At 45.2% G+C, this 16008-nt stretch overlaps 1 protein-coding gene across 1 annotated transcript in view; it reads left to right on the top strand.

Moving 5' to 3' along the window:
- Positions 1 to 5622, top strand: part of FAXC (failed axon connections homolog, metaxin like GST domain containing) — a 67536-nt gene extending 61914 nt beyond the window's left edge. Inside the window, exon 7 of the transcript XR_002089939.2 lies at positions 2151 to 5622. The gene's annotated coding sequence lies outside the window, so the exon portion shown is untranslated. The remainder of the gene's footprint in view (positions 1 to 2150) is intronic.
- The last annotated feature ends 10386 nt before the right edge of the window (positions 5623 to 16008 follow it).

Genomic DNA, 16008 nt, shown 5'->3' with positions numbered 1-16008 from the left:
TGAGACTGATTTGATTCAGGACAGAATTTGGACCATTTGGTCTGCTTTAATAGGGTGCTGCTTCAGTGAGTAAGAAGGGCTAATTTTGAGCCAGAATTCAAAAAGGACTTATGCTTCCAAAGTGTGACTTTGGCAAAACTGCTCCCTGCCCGCACTGCCACTTATCCTTAGGTTTCAGTCTCTGCTCCAAGGACTCTCTCTCTCATTCAGTAACCATTTCACTGGAAATAAAGAAACAATCCTTGCACAGGGACTGGACCCTTCCACTCCCCCCGACCCAGAGTGTCCCTAATAGCTAGGTTAGTGAGGCATGTTCACTCTTGTTCCATCTTTCTGGTTTAGTGAGAATTCTTTTATGTACAATGGTGCCTCTTCCAATGGGAGGGAGAGAGTACCTGTGCCCCCAAATAGCCTCTGTCCTGGTGTTTACAGCACTCTCCTGGAGAGTGGAAGATGTAGGTTTGCATTCCCAGAGACAGAGAAAAGAATCTGGGTCACATCACAGGTGAGTGTCTAATCACTGAGCTGTTGCACAAAAGGAGTGCCACTGCTTCTTGCTCTTTACAACTATGTTCTAAAAGAAAAAAGGGACCCGTGCTCTGAAGGAAGGGGTTAAGGTACCTTCAGGAGAGAATTCCAAATTGTCAATCTTGATTGGAAGGAGACAGCTCCCTAGAGTGCAGGAGAAGGCACCTATGCCCCCAGAAGACTTCAAGACACACCTCTGTTTTGCAGGCAGACTGGCCACTGTAAGCTGCTCCCTGGTCTACAGCCGGGTTGCTCTGGATCCCATTTTGGGGGTCCTAACTTCTTCTGGACATGACATTGGGAACCTTGCTGTCTAACTCAGGTTTCTGGCTTTTGCTATAGGAGTTAGGTGTGCTTACAAGTTAGGCATTGCCAGTGCTCAGCATTGTCATGCTGAAGTCCCTTTTTGGATCCTGCCTTTGTCCTGAAAGGAAGAAGAGATCAGAAGTTTGTCTCACTGAAGCCAGGGATGAAAAAGGTTGTACAACAGGTATTTCTGCAAATAAGGTTTGTTTTTTTTAATTATTGTCATTGCTGCTACTAATTATACTCTGAATATACAGCACTGTGGGTGCATCTCCACAAGATGCTTAATTCTCAGTAGACTAATTCTACTATGCATTAATGTATCACAGGAAAAAAAGTGCTAATGCACATATGCTCAATAGAACTAGCCTGCAGTAGCAATGGCATATTAATACTTGTGTAGACACACCCTTTTTCATCGACAATTCACTTAAATCTGGCAGGAACGTGGTTTATTTTAGAAAACAGTTGAAAGAAAAACAGTGGAAAGAGCCAAAGAGAGGACAAGTGCAGCAGCAACCAGCCAATATCAACAGATTTTCTAGCTGCACAGATTTTCCATATATTGATCAGTTGTATTAATGTATTTATAGCATGTCTCATGCCTTTCTTTGTTAGGAACTATGCAGGTTATTTGAGAGGAGAAAATAACGTTTTTCACATAATGGTTACTTTGGGAGAAGTCTTCATTTTTGTGTTGATCACGTGTATTGTTTTATTTTAAGTGAAGACGAATTTGCAGAAATAGCATTTGTATATAAAAATAAATATGTTCCTTGTACATATATTTTATATTTCTAAGGTCTGGCAGAAAACAAGTTGATGCTGAACTTATCCCATCCAGATTTTCAAATATTAGTTGTGTTTTTTCCTGATAGATTTGTTCAAACATTTTTTTGTCCACTTTTTTTTTAGTGAAAAATGGCTTTTGACTATAACACACACACACACACACACACACACACACACACACACACACACATTTTAAAGATGTCACATAGACCAATCTCTTTTTGTTGAGGGGGGGGCAAAAAAATTAAAATAAAACCTTTTGTTCTTGGATGAAATCACTCCTATTTACAATGTCTTAGTATTTTTACAATGGGAAATAGGGTTTTTTCTTCCTTTTTTTTTTTAAAGTGAGAAGAAAACAGTAGTAGTGTGGAAAGGAGGGAAGAAAATTTACTTCTTGAAAAATGAATTAACTGGTTTTGAAACATTTGAAGAAATTGTCAAAAATGCAGACTTTGATATTCCTCACAATGTTTCTTGTATTGCCCTTACCCTTTTTGACCAGCTTTCTTTTCTACCATCAGGCTGATGAGATATATGGAGTTGAAAGCTGTCAGAGAGCATCTTTTTCCCCACTGTTGTTTTTCTCCTGTTCTGCCCCCTGGTTTAATATCCTTTCCCTGACGCCTGCAAGTGACTTTTCCATGGCTGATGAAGCTTGGCTGAGACTGGAGCCTCTCAGCTGTGCTCCTGGACTGGCCAGAGGACACGTTGCAGAGTGACATTAAGAATGGGTCTAAGGGCCTTCAACTCCCGATGAAAATACTTGATTCTGAAGGACTGCCTGCGCCGTGATCAGGGTCTGTACAGACTCACAGTGTTTGACCTGGTCATCAGAGCTGGGTCTCTGGGTCTGTGAGGGAAAATGCTGAAACTGGGGCCACCAGTTAATTCAAGGAGTATAATTAGTAGTTTGGATTAATCATTTGTTCATCAGTATCAGTCTTTATGAACTTGATTCTAGCACAGACTTCATCCCAATCCATGCATGTACATGTATTCCCTTCTCTGTACAGAAAAAGGACCCAGGTGCCTCTTCTGCTCTACCCAGTCCCCCTCTGTCTGGTAGGCTCCTCACGCAGTATGGGATTACATAGGAAGATGAGATAGCTTTAAATGGACAAAGGATGTTTCCTAGTAAAGGTTTCCTTCCCTCATTTTGTAATGGAAGGAAACAGTCTGAACCTCTGATCTTAGTCTGGTGGTATGTGAATATAACTCCACTGACTGCTGGAGCCACTACTGTCCCAAGTAAGAAAAATAGATTCTGGCTCATTGTTGCTGAGAGTCAGAATATTTTTCCTTTTCATTCTGTTCCTTTTTAATATAACAGTACCAATTTTCTAATTCTTGGTTTTGCAAAAGTCTCTTAGCAGAATAAATACATATTTCTAACCTCCCTTTTCCATTTGGCAAATGTCAACTTTGATCCTTCAGTTTGAATAATGTTGAAATGTTTGGGTTTTGTTGCTATTGCAATGTCATATTGTAGAGCTTGGTTTCATGTCAGAGTGGATTTGTTTGTAAACAGTAGCATCATCAGCTGGGGCTACCAAGCTCCTTGCTTCTGAGTAAAGTCAGCAGAGAAAACATACTTCTGGTTTTATAGGTCTTACAAAAAAATCACATAAATGTGATTTATTTAAAAGCCAAATCAAGCTTGATGTTTCAAATCTGGGGGACTGTCCCCATCCAATTATAACACTGTAAGTCCCACAGTTTGATCTTCAAATCCTTGACAGTGTCCCTTCAAATCCATTTTCTTTTTGAAGAATATTGCCTGAAATATTTTGCAGCAACAGTCTAGGCACAAATTTCCTTTTGTCAGTGATGTCTGCTCAAGTAATCATGACAGTTTCATGCTGCTTCCATTGAAAGGGTTTTATCTGTCAAGTATTAAGAAGCCTTGCAACATATTGCCTGCTGGAAAAGTGTGTTATGTGCAAAGATTTATGCAGGGTTGTTCACCAAGCAAAATTTCTGTGGGAGGGGATGAATTCAAGTGGATCTTGACCTTAGATGCTGGAATAATAACACAAGACCTTTATCTTTAGATACTCTAGCTACACTCTGTGCAAGAGAAAAAAAATACCTGTATATCTGTGCAAAAATTGTGGATTTGCATCTGGGTACCATGTGGGCTATACTTTGTATAAAGCAAGTTAGGCTCATAGAGGATCAGAAAGCAAATTATTTTTGTTAATTGCAAAATCATGTTACACACCATGATGCCTGAGAGGTGGAAACAAGTGTATATAGTACGGTAGCACGTTGCACAAATACAGTTTTGGGGAATGTCAAAGTAGCATAATCCAGGCATTGGCAACATATGGCCTGCAGGCTGCATCCATCCTGCTGAGCCATTGGATCTGGACTGTGGAGCTGCAGGGCTTTGCCTGTGCCCACACCAGGGCCAGGATGCAGGGAGGTGTCCCAGGGCTAGGCAGCTGTGCCCATGTCATTGCTGCCTCTCCCCACCCTCCCAGCTCCATTCTGACATGGTCTGAGTGGTTCCCATGGCATATCAGCAGTGGGAGGCTTTGCCTGCAGCTGGGCTAGGCAGCTGGAAGCTGCGCCTACACACTGCTGCTCCCAGCCCCCCTGCTTCCTGGCTGCAGTGCAGGAGCATCTCCCAGACCGTGGGGAGCTGCTTTGGGACTGTGGGTGCAGCTGTGCCTGCATTACAGCCTAGGGGGAAGGCGGGGGGAGAGAAGTGGAACCATCACAGATGCAGTTTGCAGCTACCTAGTCCCAGTGCAACCCCCCACTGACTGGAAGCTGCACCCACAGTGTAGCCAGGGGAGCAGGTACTGGGAGAAGTGGCAGCATGGGGTGTGGGGAAAGCATCCCATTGCTGATGTGCTACCAAAGCTGCCTGATGTGCAGTGGAGCAAGGCTGGGTTGTTCCGGCCTGTGGCTTGTAAAAGATTACAGGCCCCCAGTACAATGTGATTTTCCACACCTTCTCAAAGATGATTGAGCAGACCCTTCTAAGGATCTGGTTACAGAATGTATAGTTTTCAGTAGCTTAGTAGTACCATAAGTGTCAGAGATTTTTTAGAGCCACATAGGTGTTAACTAGTATGCAAGACAGTCAGTCCTTAGGCTATTCTACTCTGCTTGTACTAGAGAATAGTCTGTGTGCCTGTAAATGAATGTTAGTACTGGTAGGAGCCTTTTTGAACTGGACTTGTTTTGGCCGCATTGCAGCGGCTTCAGTTTTACACTTCTTAGTGAACATGATCCAGTGAGGTACCTTCAAATCCCATTGAAACCAATAGCAGCTGGAGGCATTCATTACCTCTCCATGCCTGACAGGATCAGGCCCATTAGTGTGGACTATGAAGGGAACCTGATTTTTAAACTACTAACTCTGGTCTTCACTTCTTTGCCTTAGTGGAGAAAAGTACACAACATTAATCAGCTTGGACTCAGCAGTTTTAAGGAATCCTTTCTTTGATGGTCATCGTGGAGGGCTTCGCTTTCATTCCTTTCCTGTACTCAGTAATGTAAAGTATGTCTTATCAGCAGAGAATTTGCAGTTCCTTGATTCAGTGTTTAGAAAAGAACTGAAGTATGTGTGTACAGCACAGGGATCTTTATATATAAAATACTTCATGTGAAATCTATAAGGCTAAATCTTTACAGCCAAATCCTGTTTGCCTTAGTCATGTGCTTTAAGACCAGAAAAGACAGATGTGATAATTTATTCTGACCTCATGCTGACACACAGCATAGAATTTCACTCTAATTTCCAGACTGAGTCCACTAACTTGAGGTTGAATTAAAGCATATGCTTCAGAAAGAAAGAAAGAAAGTCTGTCTTTCAGTAATGTGCCTCTATTGAGATCAGTGGTAAGGCTTCCATTAACTTCACTGAGGCCAAGTTTTCACCCAAAGGTTCTGAGTAAGGAAGAATGTACTATAACTCATATTAAACTGTCCTATGGGTAATTACCCTCCACTTAAAACTTAATTCAATGTGACTATTCACTTGAGTAAGACAAGTAAGATTTGACCCTTGCACTTTTTAAAGCTCTCTAAAGAAAGTACTTTTTAAGCTTCACTGGTTGTAATGATATTCTCACAGACAGTGTGCTTGTCTCTCTTCCTTCCTTATTTTTAATTTTTTATCATAACTATTTCTTAGAATGTACAGGTTTTTATTTTCAAGATATTTGACAATTGCAGGTCCCAGAGTTTTTATAATTAGAATATGTAATTTCAGCAATGTTATAGACAGACTAGAGAATACATGTGGTGGTAGTGGGGAGAGTTGGACCCAACTATACACGGTGTACAATGTTTTACCAACATACTGAAGTAACACTTTGCTAAATGATGAATCTAAATGCTATAGCTGCATTCTGTTGTTTGTCTACGAACATACAAGAGACGTGAATTATTTTAGCACTGTTATTACGACTAGTTTATAAAGCCATATTTAAAACTGTACACTTGATTGTAACATAAATTTAAATTGTGCACTATGTTGATCCATGTATATACATGTGAAAATCTATATATTTGGTCTTACTGCTGTATGTAATTGATGTGTAAATTATAACTAATAGATATATAATAACTTGCTGTGCATGTCTTTATTCAGACCAGAACTGCAATTTGTAGATACCCAGGATCTAACAATACACAGTTTCTAATCCATATTCAGTTAAACATTTCACCTGTAGATTCATCTGCGAATGCATATTTTGAAGATAATGATAAGCCCTTGTCCTCCATATGCTTAAACATGTGCATAACTGCCTTTTGCACTAAGTCCCACTAGGTTAAATCCTGGCTGTTTTGAAATTAATCACAACATTCCCATTGAATTGAATGTAGCCAGAATTTAACCCAGTGGGATGATTTAGTCTGTTTCAAGTTAGACATGTGACAAAGTATGCACAGGAGTGAGCCTAACATTCCTACATAGTGAATGAATTGTGTGGCTGTCCAATGGAATTTCAGCTTAATCCTTTTAAATAAGAAATAGAACCTAGGAGGAGCCTCCTAGGACAGTATTTCTCAGTCTCAAGGTTGAATTTCCAAGGGAGGATGTGGAGTAAAGAGGAGAAACAATGGGGATTCCCCACTGCAAGGGTACTGTTAAGAGTTTGGGAGTTGCATAAAACTTTTCTTTCTTGTTCTTTTGGCAGCCTCCAACCTGCTGCCTGTAAGAACAGGATGCATACAAAGCCACCAGAAGCAACTTGACTACCTCTGCTGGTCTACATTATCAAGTTCTCCTGGCAAGTTCGATGGAAGAAGTTTTCATGTGTAGAACCACCAAGATCTTCCTTGGGGACAAGGGTCCCAGGTTTCTGTTAGTGGCATGACACCATGGCTCTGGAGGTGCAGACAGAAGTGCAACTCCCCTGTCTAACTCATGATGTTTCACAAAAAGCACCACGAGTTAGACTGATCCTCCCTACCCAACAGACATTAGCTGTTGGGTCAGGAGTGTGAGGGGTTGAGCTCCAGTTCAGAGCTGATCCAGGGAGACAGGCTGCTTCTGCAGCCTTTTTCCCAAGCCCTGTCCCTCCTCTCCCAGCCTCAAAGTGATGTCTCAGGATGGGACCAGGAAAAGGCAGCAGAGGAAGGTCCATTCATGGGTTTCCCCACCCTGCACTGGAGTGTGTGTGTGTGGGGGGGTGGATTAGAGCCCCCCATTTTGGTGGGGAGGGGGCTCCAATCCACCCGCCCACCCTCCAGCACTGGCTGGACAACCCTCAGAATGAGCTCCCTCCACTCCCGTTCCCCACTCCCATTCTGAAAACAGCACCAGGAGCAGGGTTGGGCTGTGTCATCCCAGCCCTGCTCCCGGCATGTGCAGACACAAGTTAATGAAGGTGCTCTGCTTTGGAGCACCTTCATTTGAACCCTCATGTAATGAAGGTTCAGATTGTCATGGGATTAGGCCCTTTTAAAATGCTCTGCAGCCATGCACTTGAGTTAGGTCATGGCTGTAGAGCACTTTCAGGGGCCAGATAGGGTGAAAACTTATCGGTTCTGTCTGTGCCTTGAGCAACAGAAGCCTTTGGCTACCATGGACTTGCTGGAAGAAGATGTATGGAAATGCTCCTGCTTAGCAATCCCCTGGTAGCAATCCCATGTATCCTTGTGTGCATAGCTCTGGAAATAAGCTTGACCTCTATGGGCTAAAGAGAACAGAAGATGGCTCTCTTTAGAAGTGGCCTGCCATTTTGCAAACTCTTATTCTTTCCTAGCTCATATGTATGTCAAGGGTAGCAGCAAATGTGTGTAACAGAGTTTGTCTTCAGGTTGAGACAGGCTGTAACTATTGTGAGCGCTCTTGCCAGGGATAGGAGGGAGGTTTTGAATCTCCTTCAGCCATTGGAGTGAAGGGGTTGTTCAAACCCAGCTCCAATTCAACAAGAAAGAATAGCATGTGTTTTATAAAATTGCAGAAGCCAGGTATGCAAAGAGAAGAAGCAAGTGCTGGACCAAAGGAAAAGGTCTTCAACAGGCATGCCCCAACTAAATGAATAGCTCTGTCGGTATCTGCTAGAGCAGTGTTTCTCAACCTGTGGGTTGCAATCCAAAAGTGGATCTCAACAATTTATGAACGGGTTGTGAACAAACTTTTAAAACGGATCAACAAATTTAAAAAATGGATTGTCCTTTTAGGAGAAAACATGGGAAAAACATGGGAAAGGAGAAAAACATGGGAAAGTATGGCTTTTTCATTGCAGGCTGGCATGGTTCCAACCTGTAAAAGGCTGCTTGGGGTTGGTTGGGGCCCCGCATGCCTCACATACACCCCATCCTGCCCCACATACTTGGGGGCTGGAGTCTCGGGGTGGGGAGAAGTGGGTTGGGAGTGAGGGGCACTGGGTTGGGACTGGCCATTGATGTTTACAGATGGGTCCTGGTACAAAAAAGTTTGAGAACCACTGTGCTAGTGTACTTTTTGAGGAGTATCCTCAAGGATAAAAGAGATATTTTTGTTTAGGTGAGTAAGATTCTCAAGTCTGCACAGGCTGGACAATCGGGTGACCATCACTGAAGACAGTCTAGTTGTCCTCTGTCTTCTATTGATACAAAACTCGATGCCTTAATGTCCTCTATTTTTTTTTCTTGAAGAGAAAAATAAAGGACATAAAGGCATTGGGTTTTGCATGTATAGAGAACAGAGGACAGAGTAGCAGAAAACTGAAATGTCCTCTATGATGGCCACAGTACTGCACAAGCAACATAGCTGTTCAGAGGACAGGGCCTGAAGTCATGGAGACCAATACCTCCATGCCAATTCCACAGCAGGAATACCTTTCTACCTAGTCCTGTCTGCCTCTGCCAGTGATAATCCTGTACTCCACAAGCTCACAGCTACATCCCTAGGAGCTGACAACTAACCTATGCTTCCACCTATCTTGACTAGTGATGCACCTGCACACACAGATCCAGTAAGCTCTCTTTAAAGTGCCTAGTTGTTTACAAGTGCTCTATGATGACTTAAGTGCTAGGGATTGTGATTTAAAGATGCTCCCTAATTAAGGAGACTCAGGAATCTGGGAATTGGGAGGTGGTTCCTGAGTCAGGTTAGTATGAGCCAAGTGGACAGAAGGTCTGCAGAGGTTGCCCATTGATCCACAAATAAAATTCACTGTTTAGTTCTTTTAATTCAACTATGCCTGTGTTTATCGAACCTGGTGATCACTACAATGACCTCCATAGCTTTTAGCAGTTCCCTACAAGAGATATGATTTCTGGCATGCCTGAGGATAGCTGCTGAATTGAGCCTAAAGTAACCCCACTAATGTAGTTCTGGGCTTGGAGAATGCCCGCGGGTGTGGGTATTTGTGGTGTGGTGAAGTGTGCTTGAATACTTCTGATCTGGAACTTGCCACTGCCAAAAAAGGCCTGATCCTGTAGGAAGAACCCTGAGCACACATAATACACACTGACAGGATTGGCTTCCTCAGGATGCCCCAGAGAAGGACAAGGAGCAATGGCCATAAACTGTTAGAGGATGGTTTTAGATTGGATACAAGGACAAACTTCTTTACAGTAAGGGTGACCAGAACCTGGAATAGACTTCCAAAGGAGGTGGTGAGTCCTCAATCTTGGAAGTCTTCAAGAGGACACTGGGCAGACATGTTGCTGGGATCATTTGATCTCAGCAGTATTCCTGCCCAGAGCAGGGAGTTGGACTAGATGATCTTTTGAGGTCCCTTCCTGCCCTTAATTTTAAAATACAGCAGAAAGATGACATAGTTATGGTAGGAGAACACCCATCTTTTATAGTAAATACCAAGTGGTAAGAGTACTCACCTGATGTGTGACTGACTGTCTAAATATAGGGTTGATGTTTTGGGCAGGGCCACCCTCCATCTCCTGTTAAAACAGTAACTGCGCAATAAAGAATGAAAAATTCATTGGTCCAGAGTGATAAAGTGTGCAAGAGGGAGCCTGACTGCGGTCTGGTGATTAGGGCCTTGGGGGAAGGGGTTCAGGTTTCTAGTTCAGGGGTGGGTAAAGTCCAGCTCACGGGCTGGATTAGGCGTGTGGTGGACCCCATTTCCCAGCAGCCCCTGCCTGCATCGTTGCAGCCAGTTTCCATGGAGATCAGTGGTGGCACTGTGAGAACGCAGGGCCAGGGTTTCCATAGACACCAGCCCCAGCAGTGCTGGCAGGGCACACAGCTGGGCAGGAGCTGCTCCAGGGCTGAGATCTTGCAGAAGTGACAGCATGGGGCAGAGCTGCAATGCACAGCCTGCACGCCTCGGCTCCAGACCACACAGTCACCATTGCAAGATCCCAGCCTCAGAGCCCCTCCCCACTTAGCCACATGTCTTGCCAGCGCTCCTGGGGCTGATCTCCATAAAAACCCTGGCCCCTGTGCTGTCACAGTGTCACCATTGCTAGGGTCTCCATGGAAACCAGCTGCAACTATGTGGGTAGAGGTTGCTGGGAAATGGAATCCAGCCACCAACCAGATCCACCATTTTGCCCACTCCTGTTCTACTTTCTGTTTCCATCACTCTTTAAGGTTGCTTAATCCAATGACCATGCTCTGGGCGGAGTGCTGAGGGAGATCGGTGCACAGGTGGTATTCTCTTCTGTCCTACCAGTGAGCGGATGCGGAAGACAGCACGAGAACTGCATTAGAGAGATCAACTGGTGGCTTCGACAATGGTGTCTTGAGGCAGGCTTCGGCTTCCTGGACAACGACTCGCACATCACGATGAGGGACATGCTCAGTAGGGATAGGCTTCACCTGTCCCCCAAAGGTAAGTGTGTGTTCTCTTCTAGGTTGGCGGATCTCCTCCGGCGGGCTTTAAACTAGACTTGTTGTGGGGAAGAGAAGATGGGGGGGGGGAGCCGTGGACCACCAAACCATGTGGCACCCACAAGGACAGCCCAGCCTGAAGAAGGAGAACATCGGGAACCTGCAACCCATGGGGCGGACAGCAATACAGCACAGGTAAGCAAAAAGCAGGTAAGCAATAAGGGGCCCTTTGGGAATCGGAGCTGGGGGGCAAAAAAGGCACCAGTCACAGGGCTCAAGTGCCTATATACTAATGCTAGGAGCATGGGGAACAAGCAGGATGAACTAGCACTCCTGCTTGCAGAAAACACCTACGATTTAGTAGGGCTATCTGAAACCTGGTGGGATTCTTCCCACGACTGGGCGGTACATATTGAGGGTTATAGGCTGTACAGAAAGGACAGGGTGGGGAAGAAAGGGGGAGGGGTTGTGCTCAATGTCAATGAGCAATATACTTCAACCCTCATCAAGACGGAATCGAAGGAGGAGAAAGAAGGATTGTGGGTTAAGTTACATGGGGGGCAAGGAGAAAGGGATTTGGTGGTAGGGGTCTGCTATGGACCCCCACACAAAGGGGAAGAACTAGATTCGGGGCTCCTGAGGCAGCTCTCAGAGACCATAAAAACTACGGAGGCGGTAGTCATGGGGGACCTAAACTACCCAGACATCTGCTGGGAGACACAGACAGCAAAGTCCCACCGTTCATGCACGTTCCTATCCTGCGTACAGGACCTCCACCTGACGCAGGAGGTACACGGTCCCACTAGGGGGAATGCCTTACTGGACCTGGTATTGGCAACGCGGGATGATATGGTAGGGGACCTACAGCTTGGTGGTCACCTGGGGGACAGTGATCACCAAATAATAGAATTCATCATAAGACGTCGAGTGGGTAAGGTAACTAGTAGGGTGAAAGTGCTAGACTTTAGGAAAGCTGATTTCAATGAACTCAGGCGATTAGTCAAGGACGCACTGCAGAGTAGGAGTTTTGAAGAGATGGGAGCCCAGGAAGGGTGGCTGTGCCTCAAGGAAATGATCCTTTGGGCACAGAGGGAGACGATCCCGATGCGAGGAAAAAGAGGGAAAGCGGCCAGGAGGCTTCCTTGGCTGACCAGAGAAATCCAGGGCAGCCTGTGGACTAAAAGGGGAGCATATAAAAAGTGGAAACGGGGAGAGATTACCAAAGAGAAGTATACCTCCTCTGCTCGCGCTTGTAGGGAGGAAGTTAGAGGGGCCAAAGCTACCATGGAGCTGAGGATGGCATCCCAAGTAAAGGATAACAAAAAATTGTTTTTTAGATACATAGGGAGTAAAAGGAAGGCCCAGGGTGGAATAGGACCCCTACTAAATGGGCAGAAGTAATTGGTGACGGATAGGGGGGACAAGGCTGAACTCCTCAACGAGTTCTTTGCCTCATTGTTCCTAAGTGAGGGGCAGGACAAGGCTCTCACTGGGATTGTAGAGAGGCAGCAGCAAGGCGCCAGACTGCCATGCGTAGACCCTAATATGATGCAGAGTCACTTGGAGGAACTGGATGCCTTTAAGTCAGCAGGCCCGGATGAGCTTCATCCAAGGGAACTGAAGGCACTGGCTGATGTCATTGCACAGCCACTGGCAGGAATATTTGAACACTCGTAGCACACGGGCCAGGTCCCGGAGGACTGGAAAAGGGCCAACGTGGTCCCCATTTTCAAGAAGGGGAGGAAGGAGGACCCAGGCAACTATAGGCCAGTCAGTCTCACCTCCATCCTAGGCAAAGTCTTTGAAAAAATTATCAAGACTCACATTTCCGAGAGCCCGGCAGGACAAATTATGCTGAGGGGAAACCAGCACAGGTTCATAGCAGGTAGATCATGCCTGACAAATTTAGTCTCTTTTTATGACCAGGTTACAAAACGCCTGGACGCAGGAGTAGGGGTTGATGTTGTATACTTAGACTTCAGGAAGGCCTTCGATATGGTATCCCACACCATACTGTTAAACAAGTTAAGAGGCTGTGACTTAGATGACTACATAGTACAGTGGGTGGTGAATTGCCTAGAGGGTCGCACCCAGAGAGTCGTAGTGGATGGGTCGGTATTGACCTGGAAGGGTGTGGGCAGTGGGGTCCCTCAGGACTCGGTCCTTGGACCGATAGTCTTCAATATCTTCATCAGCGACTTGGATGAGGGAGTGAAGTGTACTCTGTCCAAGTTTGCGGATGACACAAAACTGTGGGGAGAAGTGGACACACCGGAAGGCAGGGAACAACTACAAGCAGACCTGGACAGGTTGGACAAGTGGGCAGAAAACAACAGAATGCAATTCAACAAGGAGAAATGCAAAGTGCTGCACCTAGGGAGGAAAAATGTCCAGCATACCTACAGTCTAGGGAATGACGTGCTTGATGGCATGGAAGCGGAAAGGGATCTTGGAGTCCTAGTGGACTCCAAGATGAACATGAGCCGGCAGTGTGACGAAGCCATCAGAAAAGCTAATGGCACTTTATTGTGCATCAGCAGATGCATGACGAACAGATCCAAGGAGGTGATACTTCCCCTCTATCGGGCGCTGGTCAGACCGCAGTTGGAATACTGCGTGCAGTTTTGGCTGCCGCACTTCAAGAGGGATGTGGATAACCTGGAGAGGGTCCGGAGAAGGGCCACTTGTATGGTTAAGGGCTTGCAGACCAAGCCCTATGAGGAGAGACTAGAGAACCTGGACCTCTTCAGCCTCCGCAAGAGAAGGTTGAGAGGCGACTTTGTGGCTGCCTATAAGTTCATCACGGGGGCACAGAAGGGAATTGGAGAGGTTTTATTCACCAAGGCAACCCCGGGGGTTACAAGAAATAAGGGCCACAAGCTAGCGGAGAGCAGATTTAGACTAGACATTAGGAAGAACTTCTTCACAGTTCGAGTGGCCAAGGTCTGGAATTTACTCCCAAGGGAGGTGGTGCTCTCTCCTACCCTGGGGGTCTTCAAGAGGAGGTTAGATAAGCATCTAGCTGGGGTCATCTGAACCCAGCACTCTTTCCTGCCTATGCAGGGGGTTGGACTCGATGATCTATTGAGGTCCCTTCCGACCCTAGCATCTATGAATCTATGAATGACTGTCCAACATGCAAAGCAAACAAGCTAGAAATTATCCCAAGAGCAAAGAGCAGTAATCAGGACTCTACATTCCTTATTCAAAATGGCTGACCTGATCTGGGTTTAAGATAAAGCAAAGATCAGGCCTAGAAACATTTACCTCCTTTACACATTTGAGAATGTTATGAGGAACTGGAAATGCTTTAGCACCTGTAGCACTTGTGCAGAGCACTGAAAATGATCTCGGGTCTGGGAGACAAGATCTGGGAGGAAAGGCTGAAAAGGCTAGGGTTATTTAGCCAGAAGTAGAGAAGATTCCAGGAGGGATTTTGTAACAGTCCTCCAATACCTGCAGGACGATTATAGAGAGAATCTATAGAGATTATAGAGAGCTGGGCTTTTCTGCCTGGCTGTAGGAGACAGGACTACATGCAATGGCCTCAAGCTGCAGCTTGGGAAATTCAGGTTAGAGATTAGGAGGAACTTCCTGACTATGAGGCTGGTCAAGCATTGGCAGGCTACTTAGTTGTGGAATCTCCATCCTTGGAAGTTTTCAAGGGCAGGTTAGGCAGACACTTGGCTGGGATGGTTTAGTCAGAAAAGATCTTGCCTTAAGCAGGGAGCTGGACTAGGTGACCTTGTGAGGTCCTTTCCAGCTCTACGTATCCTATGATAGCCCATTATGTGGGAGCTGCATGAAGAAATGGCATGGCATAAAGGGTTTTTAGGAATGACTATGGAACAGGCATATTATTCTTATTGAAGAAGGCAAGAGCTATACAAACTTGTGTTTTATACATGCTGGTGCTGTAACAAGTCAGGTGGAAATGCTGGAGGCCCCAATTCTGTTTTGTAATTGATCACGTAGTTTAACTAGAGATAAGTGGGGGGTACCAGCCCTTTGCACAGTTTTAGAGGGGGGTGCCAGAATGGTGGCCCCAGATAAGTCCACATTACACAGGTTGCTGCAGCTGGTGTGAGAGGAGCCTGCTTCGCAACAGCAGCAGCCCTGAGCACCTGCCAGTTCAGATGTTGCAGCCCTGGTATGGTGCCAGGGAAGCAACAGCAGGGATCTTTGAGCTTCCAAGGTAAGATAAGAGTTGTGGATAACACCCCCGCTCTTAAAGCTGGGCACAATCTCCTTCCTCCTCAGATTTGCTCAGGGTGCCAAAATAGCCAGTTATGCCTGTACATAGTTGTCACGTGGTCATTAAGAATTGCTGACTGGACCCCAGGTATTTGACTATTATACCACACTTCATTTGAGCTTTCTTTTTCTCACTTTTAAGTAGGTTTAATTAGCTAGGAAGTAGACTGTAGGCCTATTAATCTGACTCCACCAATGCTTCTCTTTTCATATGGCTGGTCAAACAGATTGACGCCCTCAACAATACTTTTGCAAAAATCAATGGACAAAGGAAACTCCCAACACTGCAGTCCTACCCATTCACATTTTCAATATAGGTAGATCTGTCCTATCTTAATTATCACAGCTTTCCCATGGGAGGGGTTTACTCTATAAAACTTCCATCCTCCATTTTGAAATCTTTTTTCCAAGCAAACATGGCACCTTACCAGCAGGCATCTGTTTCCAGACAAGGTAGGTAAAAGATGCAAGAGAAATTTCATCTTTAGTTTGTTTTTATGGCAGCAAGAGTAACGGCAGACCAGTAGGTATTTTCACCTCTACCAACCATTTAAAGAGTCTGCTACCAAAGCAGCATGAGAATGTCTTGAAAAATAAGGAAAGTCCTAGTAATGACCTCCTGAGGTCCCTTCCTTCCAACCCTAATTTTCTGTGAGTCTATGAATGCATTCTGAGTTCTTACTCTCATTAGGGTTTATAAGCTGCTTTCTGTGATGATGAGGGCTAAAATTTCACTTCATTTTAAATGGAAGCTGAGATGCTTATATATAAGTTGGACTCTTGGAGAAAATCATCAAATGTCCCAGGACTCAAAGGGAAAGGGGTTGGTCAGGTTACAAAACACCTAGAGAGAGCTGGTAAATGTATCTTCCATT

Source organism: Alligator mississippiensis, chromosome 1 (assembly GCF_030867095.1).
Source record: "Alligator mississippiensis isolate rAllMis1 chromosome 1, rAllMis1, whole genome shotgun sequence".
Lineage (NCBI taxonomy): Eukaryota > Metazoa > Chordata > Crocodylia > Alligatoridae > Alligator > Alligator mississippiensis.
This window is presented reverse-complemented; position numbering and strand designations above follow the sequence as displayed.